The sequence below is a fragment of the Hemitrygon akajei genome, chromosome 1, assembly GCF_048418815.1.
Source record: "Hemitrygon akajei chromosome 1, sHemAka1.3, whole genome shotgun sequence".
In the NCBI taxonomy this organism is placed as follows: Eukaryota; Metazoa; Chordata; class Chondrichthyes; order Myliobatiformes; family Dasyatidae; genus Hemitrygon; species Hemitrygon akajei.
Genome location: NC_133124.1, coordinates 167,140,059 through 167,148,417, shown reverse-complemented (window position 1 = coordinate 167,148,417; position 8,359 = coordinate 167,140,059).

Genomic DNA, 8,359 nt, shown 5'->3' with positions numbered 1-8,359 from the left:
GGCTTACAAACAGAAACTGAAGCGGGAGGTCACGGTGTCAAAAGTGGTGTCGCGTTGGACAGAGGAAACGGATGAGGTCCTCTGCTTTGAATCGGTGAACTGGTTAGTATTCAAGGACTCGGCAGCTAACCTCGATGAGTATGCCTCAGCTGTCACGGACTTTACCTGGAAATGCACAGAGGACTGTGTGTCTCGCAAGACGATCCACATATTCCCTAACTGGAAGCCTTGAATGAATTATGAGGTCCAGTCCCTTTTGAAGGCTAGAGCTGTGGCTTTTAGGTCCAGAGATACCAGTCGCTACATGAAATCCAGGCGTGAACTCCAGAAAGCCATTAAGGGTGCCAAGAGGCAATATCGAGCCAAGTTGGAAGCCCAGGCTAACCAGAGGGATGCCAGTAGACTATGGCAGGGTCTAAATGAGATGACTAGGTGCAAAGAAAAGGCTGGGAATATCAATAACTGTAGCGCTTCTCTTCCTGACGAACTTAATGTATTCTACACAAGAATGAGAAGAGATGAGAAGCATCCTGCCCCCTCAGGATGAACCGGACCTGGTGGCATCGAGATTCATCGTCACCGAGGAAGACGTTAGAAGAGCCTTCCTGAAGATAAGTCCAAGGAAGGTGACGGGCCCAGATGGCGTCCCGGGATGGGTTCTCCACGCCTGTGCAAGCAAGCTAGCTGGAGCGTTTGCTGACATCTTCAACTGCTCCCTGCTTCAGTCTAAGATCCCCTCGTGTTTTAAGAAGGCAACGATAATCCCGGTGCCGAAGGAAAGCAAGGTGGCATGCCTGAATGACTACCGACCTGTGGCTCTAACATCAATTGCTATGAAGTGCTTCGAGCGATTGGTTATGGCACGCATTAACCATAGCCTACGGGTCAACCTCGACGCTTTGCAATTTGCCTACAGGAGCAACAGGTCAACGGCAGATGCCATTTCCCTGGCACTACATTCCTCCTTAGAACACCTGGAGAATAAAGATGCATATGTAAGGCTCCTTTTCATTGACTACCGCTCTGCCTTTAATACCATCATTCCAAATAAACTGATTCCTAAGCTCCGGAACCTGGGTCTTAGCACTCAGATCTGCAGCTGGATCTTCAACTTCCTCACAGACAGGACCCAGGCTGTAAAAATAGGGGACAAGCTCTCCTCTACAATCACTCTGAGCACCGGTGCCCCACAAGGCTGTGTACTCAGCCCCCTGCTGTACTCACTACACCCATGATTGTGCAGCCAAGTTTCCCTCAAACTCAATATATAAGTTTGCTGATGACACCATAATTGTAGGCCGCATCTTGGGTAATGATGAGTCTGAGTACAGAGAGGAAATTAAGAACCTGGTGGCATGGTGTGAAGACAATAACCTATCCCTCAACGTCAGCAAGACAAAGGAATTGTTGTTGACTTCAGAAGGAGTAGAGGACCGCTCAACCCCATCTACATCGGTGGTGCGCAGGTAGAACAGGTCAAAAGCTTTAAGTTCCTTGGGGTGAATATCACAAATGACCTGACTTGGTCTAACCAAGCAGAGTCCACTGCCAAGAAGGCCCACTAGCACCTTTACTTCCTGAGAAAGCTGAAGAAATTTGGCCTAAAACCCTTACTAATTTTTATAGGTGCACCTAGAAAGCATTCTTCTAGGGTGCATCACAACCTCGTATGGAAGTTGTCCTGCCCAAGACCGGAAGAATCTGCAGAAGATCGTGAACCTAGCCCAGCACATCACACAAATCAATCTTCCATCCTTGGACTCACTTGGACGACACCACACGCTGTCGGAGCAGTGCTGCCAGGACAATCAAGGATAAGTCGCACCCAGCCAACACACTTTTTGTCCCACTTCCCTTTGGGAGAAGGTTCAGGAGCATGAAGATATGTACGACCAGATTTGGGAACAGCTTCTTTCCAATTGTGAACAGATCCTGACCCGGATCTGGGTCATACCTTCCAGATATCTGGACCTGACTTGCACTACCGTACTTCCCCTTTTCAATTTTTCTAATTATGATTTATAATTTAAATTTTTAATATATTTACTTGAATTTGTACTTCAGGGAGCGGGAAGCGCAGAAACAAATATCATTGTGATGATTGTACGCTCTAGTATCAATTGTTTGGTGACAATAAAGTATTTGTATTTGTATTCCTGACTGGGAGACCACAGTCAGTCTGGATTGGAAGTAGCATCTCCAACACCATCACACAGAGCACGGGGCCCCCAGGGCTGTGTGCTCAGTCCACTGCTGTTCTCTCTGCTGACCCATGACTGTGCAGCAATACACAACTCGAACCACATCATCAAGTTTGCCAATGACATGACCGTGGTGGGTCTCATCAGCAAGAACGACGAGTCAGCATACAGAGAGGAGGTGCAGCGGCTAACAGACTGGTGCAGAACCAACAACCTGTCTCTTAATGTGAACAAAACAAAAGAGATGGTTGTTGACTTCAGGAGAGCACAGAGCGACCACTCTCCGCTGAACATTGTCGGCTCCTCCATTGAGATCTTTAAGAGCACCAAATTTCTTGGTGTTCATCTGGCAGAGAATCTCACCTGGTCCCTCAACACCAGCTCCATAGCAAAGAAAGCCCAGCAGCATCTCTACTTACTGTGAAGGCTGAGAAAAGTCCATTCTACAGAGGATGTATCGAGAGCATCCTGAGCAGCTGCATCACTGCCTGGTTCGGGAATTGCACCATCTCGGATCGCAAGACCTTGCAGTGGATAGTGAGGTCAGTTGAGAAGATCATCGAGGTCTCTCTTCCCGCTATTACAGACATTTACACCACACGCTGCATCCACAAAACTAACAGCATTGTGAAGGACCCCACGCACCCCTCACACAAACTCTTCTCCCTCCTGCCATCTGGCAAAAGGTACCCAAGCATTCCGGCTCTCACGACCAGACCGTGTAACAGTTTCTTCACCCAAGCCATCAGACTACTCAATACTCAGACTCTAGACTGACATTGTAATTTCTCCACTACTGTGCCTATGGTCTTGTTTACTAATTATTGTACTGCAACACACAGCTGGTGGAGCGCAGCAGGCCAGGCTGCATCTATAGGAAGAATTACAGTCGACGTTTCAGGCCGAGACACTTTGTCAGGACTAACTGAAAGAAGAGATAGTAAGAGATTTGAAAGTGCGAGCAGGAGGGGGAAATCCGAAATGATAGGAGAAGACAGGAGGGGGAGTGGTGAAGCTAAGAGCTGGAAAGTTGATTAGCAAAAGGGATACAGAGCTGGAGAAGGGAAAGGATCATGGGACAGGAAGCCTGGGGAGAAAGAAAGGGGGAGGGGAGCACCAGAGGGAGATGGAGAGCAGGCAAGGAGTGATTGTGAGAGGGACAGAGAGAAAAGAGAGCGAGAAAAAGAAAAAAGGGGGGGAATAAATCAATCAATCAATCAATAAATAAATAAATAAATAAGGGATGGTGTAAGAAGGGGAGAGAGGCATTAACAGAAGTTAGGGAAATCAATGTTCATGCCATCAGGTTGGAGGCAACCCAGACGGAATATAAGGTGTTGTTCCTCCAACCTGAGTGTGGCTTCATCTTGGCTGTAGAGGAGGCCATGGATAGACATAGCAGAATGGGAATTGGACGTGGAATTAACATATGTGGCCACTGGGAGATCCTGCTTTCTCTGGCAGACAGAGTGTTCATTGAAACGGTCTCCCAGTCTGCGTCGGTTCTCACCAATATATAAAAGGCCACACAGAGAGCACTTGCACAGTATATCACACCAGCTGACTCACAGGTGAAGTGTCGCCTCAGCTGGAAGGACTGTCTGGAACCCTGAATGGTGGTGAGGGAGGAAGTATAAGGGCAGGTGTAGCTCTTGTTCCACTTACAAGTGCCAGGAGGGAGATCGGTGGGAAGGGATGGGGGGACGAATGGACGAGGGAGTCGCATAGGGAGCAATCCCTGCGGAAAGCAGAAAGAGTGGGGGATGGAAAGATGTGCTTAGTGGTGGGATCCTGTTGGAGGTGGCAGATGCTACCAAGAATCATATGTTGGACCCGGAGGCTGGTGGGGTGGTAGGTGGGGACAAGGGGAACCCTATCCCTAGTGGGGTGGTGGGAGGATGGGGTGAGGGCAGATGTGCGTGAAATGGGGGAGATGCTTTTGAGAGCAGAGTTGATGGTGGAGGAAGGGAAGCCCCTTTGTTTAAAAAAGAAAGACAACTCCTTCGTCCTGGAATGAAAAGCCTCATCCTGAGAGCAGATGCGGCTGAGACAGAGGAATTGTGAAAAGGGGATGGCAGGGTGGGAAGAGGAATAGTCCAGGTAGCTGTGAGAGTCCGTAGGCTTATAGTAGATATCAGTAGATAAGCCGTCTCCAGAGATAGAGGCAGAAAGATCAAGAAAGGGGAGGGAGGTGTCGGAAATGGACCAGGTAAATTTGAGGGCAGGGTGAAAGTTGGAGGCAAAATTAATGAAGTCAACGAGCTCAGCATGCGTGCAGGAGGCAGCGCCAATGCAGTCGTCGATGTAGCGAAGGAAAAGGGGGGACGGATACCCATACAGACTTGGAACGTGGACTGTTCCTCGAAGCCAAAAAAAAGGCAGGCATAGCTGGGATCCATACGGGTGCCCATGGCTACACCCTTGGTTTGGAGGAAGTGGGAGGAGTCAAAGGAGAAATTATTGAAAGTAAGGACTAATTCCGCTAGACAGAGGAGAGTGGTGGTAGAGGGGAACTGGTTAGGTCTGGAATCCAAAAAGAAGCGGAGAGCTTTGAGACCATCCTGGTGGGGGATGGAGGTATATTAGACTGGATATCCATGGTGAAAATAAGGCGTTGGGGGCCAGGGAACTTAAAATCATTGAAAAAATTCGAAGTGTGAGAAGTTTCACGAACGTAAGTGGGAAGGGATTGAAGAAGGGGGGATAAAACAGTGTGAAGGTATGCAGAAGTGAGTTTGGTGGGGCAGGAGCAAGCTGAGACAATGGGTCTACCTGGACAGGCAGGTTTGTGGATCTTGGGTAGGAGGTAGAAACGGGGAGTGCGGGGTGTGGGAACTATGAGGTTGGTGGAAGTGGATGGGAGATCCCCAGAGCTGATAAGGTTGGTGATGGTGTGGGAGACATTAGCCTGGTGCCCCTTAGTAGGGTCATGGACGAGGGGTAAATAAGAGGAGGTGTCAGCGAGTTGTCGCTGTGCCTCTGCAAGGTAGAGGTCAGCACGCCGGACAACAACAGCGCCCCCCCCTTATCATTGGGTTATATAGTGAGGTTGGGATTGGTGCGGAGGAAGTGGAGAACAGAGCATTTGGAAGGAGTGAGGTTGGAATTGGAACAAGGTGTGATGAAGTCAAGACGGTTGATGTCCTGTCGGCAGTTAGCAATAAAGAGATTCAGAGTAGGCAGAAGAGCAGAGTGGGGTGTCCATGAAGAGGAGGAGGGTTGAAGACGGGAGAAGGGGTCATCGGTGGGGGTGGGAGACTCCTTGCTGAAGAAGTAGGCTCGAAGACAGAGCCGGTGGAAGAAGAGTTCGGCGTCATGGCGTACGCGGAACTCGCTGAGGTGTGGGTGAAGGGGGACTAAAGTAAGGCCCTTACTGAGGACAGAGCACTCTGCCTCAGAGTTGAAGGTCGGAGGGGATGGTGAAGACCCAGAACGGATGAGTTCTGTGATCAGGGGGGGAGGGAGCCTGGTAGAGTCAGTGGAGAGCGGAGGCTTGGGGTGAGAGGAAGATGGAGCCTCTGAGGGCCCAGAGGCTGACGGTGGGATCTGAGGGAGCGGAGATTGCAGAGTGGTGGTGGGGGAAGGGGAGACGGGTGTCACAGTCGCAGCATGTGAAGACCCGGCCTGGAGTCGCTGTTGGAGGCTGTGCAGTCATTTTGAAGGTGTCCATGGTCGTTGGATCGCGCATTGATGGTGCTGGAGTCCGGGTTTTGAATATGATACTGCCCTGCACTGTTTCGAGCACTTTATGTAGTCCTGTGCAGGTCTGTAGTCTATTGCATTTTGTACTTCGTTTAACATAGTCTAGTGTAAGCCTTGTGCTGTCTCACATAGTCTAGAGTAGTTTTGTGTTGTTTCATGTAGCACGAGGGTCCAGGAGGAATGTGGTTTCATTTTTACCGTGTACTGTACCAGCAGTTTATGGTTGAAATGACAATAAAAGCAACTTGAACTTGATGTAGCACAGGAAAAGTTGGGAAGTGATAACCTGAGTAGGCTTAGAACATAGACTGTTCCATGTAGCCAACAAAGTGGCAGGAAGAGCTGCAACCCATGTGAGTGCCCATGGCTATACCTTTGTGTGCTGGCATAATCAGTTCCCCAGGACAGGGAGTCTAAAACTGGAGGGCACAAGTTTAAAGAGGAGATTTTTAGTGCACTTTCAGGGACAGGTTTTTCAGAGTGATGTGGGATTTAGGACGAGCTGCCAGATGAAGAGGTAGAGGCAAGTGTAATTATAACATTTAAAGGACACATGGAGAGGCATGTGGAAAGAAATGATATTGAGGGGTATGTGCGATCAGGACGTTTGGATGGACTCTTGACCAGCAGGGACTTTGGGCCTGTTTCTGTCCTGTGTGACTATAAACGATTCCCCTTGACCACAGCATCTGCAGTGTACTTTGTGTTTACTATTCGTTAAGGTAAATAGTTTGGCAGGGTGCAGGCAGAAGAACCAGTTTCTGTCTTGTTTTGTTCTGCGCTCTGTATTCTTCTCCCCAATTCATATTTGAGCCTGGTGTGTGGGGGCCAAGAGACTCGCCATGTCAGAGAGAGACCATACCAGAACCCCATCCTGCAGCCCATCTCTTTCTCCCCAATTCCTGACCGTAACCCCCACTGGCTATGCCATCAGCTCCCAAACCCAGAGTCCTAGAATACTCCCCCACTTTTCCTCTGCGATTCCCCTCTGCCCTATGTCCATCCAGTCAATGCTGACCCTCTTCCACTGATCCCATAGCTCGGATTAACACATCCACACAGGGAACGAAGAGTCGTAGGGGTGTTGGGAGGAAACTCACTGGGAATAGAATCAGACCAGTTTTAATATCAGTCATACCATGTGTCATGAATGTTGTTTTGTGGTAGCAGTACAAAGCACAATGTAAAAAATTGTGTACATTACATCAATGAAAAAACTGTCCCAAAGGAAAGAATGAGACAGTGATCATAGGTTCATGGACCATTCAGAAGTCTGAAGATGAAGAAAAAGAAGCTGTTCATGAATTGTTGAGTGTGACTCTTCAGAGTTCTGATGATAGAAAAAGAAGAGGTCATGGCCCAGATAGTCAGAGTCCTTAGGGATGGACGACAGCACCTCTTCTTCCTGAGGAGTCTGCAGAGATTCAGCATGACATCAAAGACTTTGTCAAACTTCTATAGGTGTGTAGGGGAGAGGATATTCACAGGCTGCATCACAGCCTGGTATGGAAACACCAATGCCTTTCAAATAGTCAAAGGTAGTAGATTCGACCCAGTACATCTCGGTTAAATCCCTCCCAGCCATTGAAGTGAAACGCTGTCATAGGAAAGCCAAATCCATCAGAGGTCCTCACCAGCCAGGCCATGCTCCTTTCTCACTGCTGCCATCAGGTAGAGGGTACAAAAGCCTCAGCACCCACACCACCAAGTTCCACAAGTTACTACAACTCAGGCTCTTGAACAAAAGGAGATAACTACGCTCACTTGCCCATCTATTAAGGTGCTCCCACACCAATGGTCTGACTTTAAGGACTCATGTTCTAGTTCTTTATTTGGACAGTTTGTTGTCTTCTGCACTCTAGTTGGTCTGTCACTGATTCTGTTATAGTTACATACCAAATCTCCACCAGCACCTAATGAAATAGAAACATGCTATTCTTCCTGTGTCGGGCCCTGGGTAGATCCCAGAGAAGTTGATATTACAGACTCCACACAAACAGTGCCGCAGGTTGGCGTGAAATCTGCTTCTCTGGGATTGAGGAGCAGTGGCCCTTCCTGCTGCAAGACTGAAATAGTAAGCTGATTAAGTTCAAGTATCAGCCATATTCTGCACTTCCATTCTACACACCCTTTTCCTCACCTCCCCAAACATCCCACAGACGTTTTCCCCAGACAGCACGCAACCCCCCCCCATGCCATTGTTGCAGAATTTCCTGAGAATGGTGTTTTGGGGAGGAGGGGGACAGGGGAGCAGAGTGTGCGGGAACTGAGAGCCACTCGTTCCCTCCCTCTTAACCAGTTCTCCATCTGCACAGCTACTGGGTTAAACCCACCTGGACAGGGAATGGGTTAAAACTACCCATGGCAGGAATAGAACATAGCACATATAACAATATGGCACAGTACAGGCCCTTCAGCCCGTAATGTTGTGCCGACCTTTAAACCCTGCCTCCGAT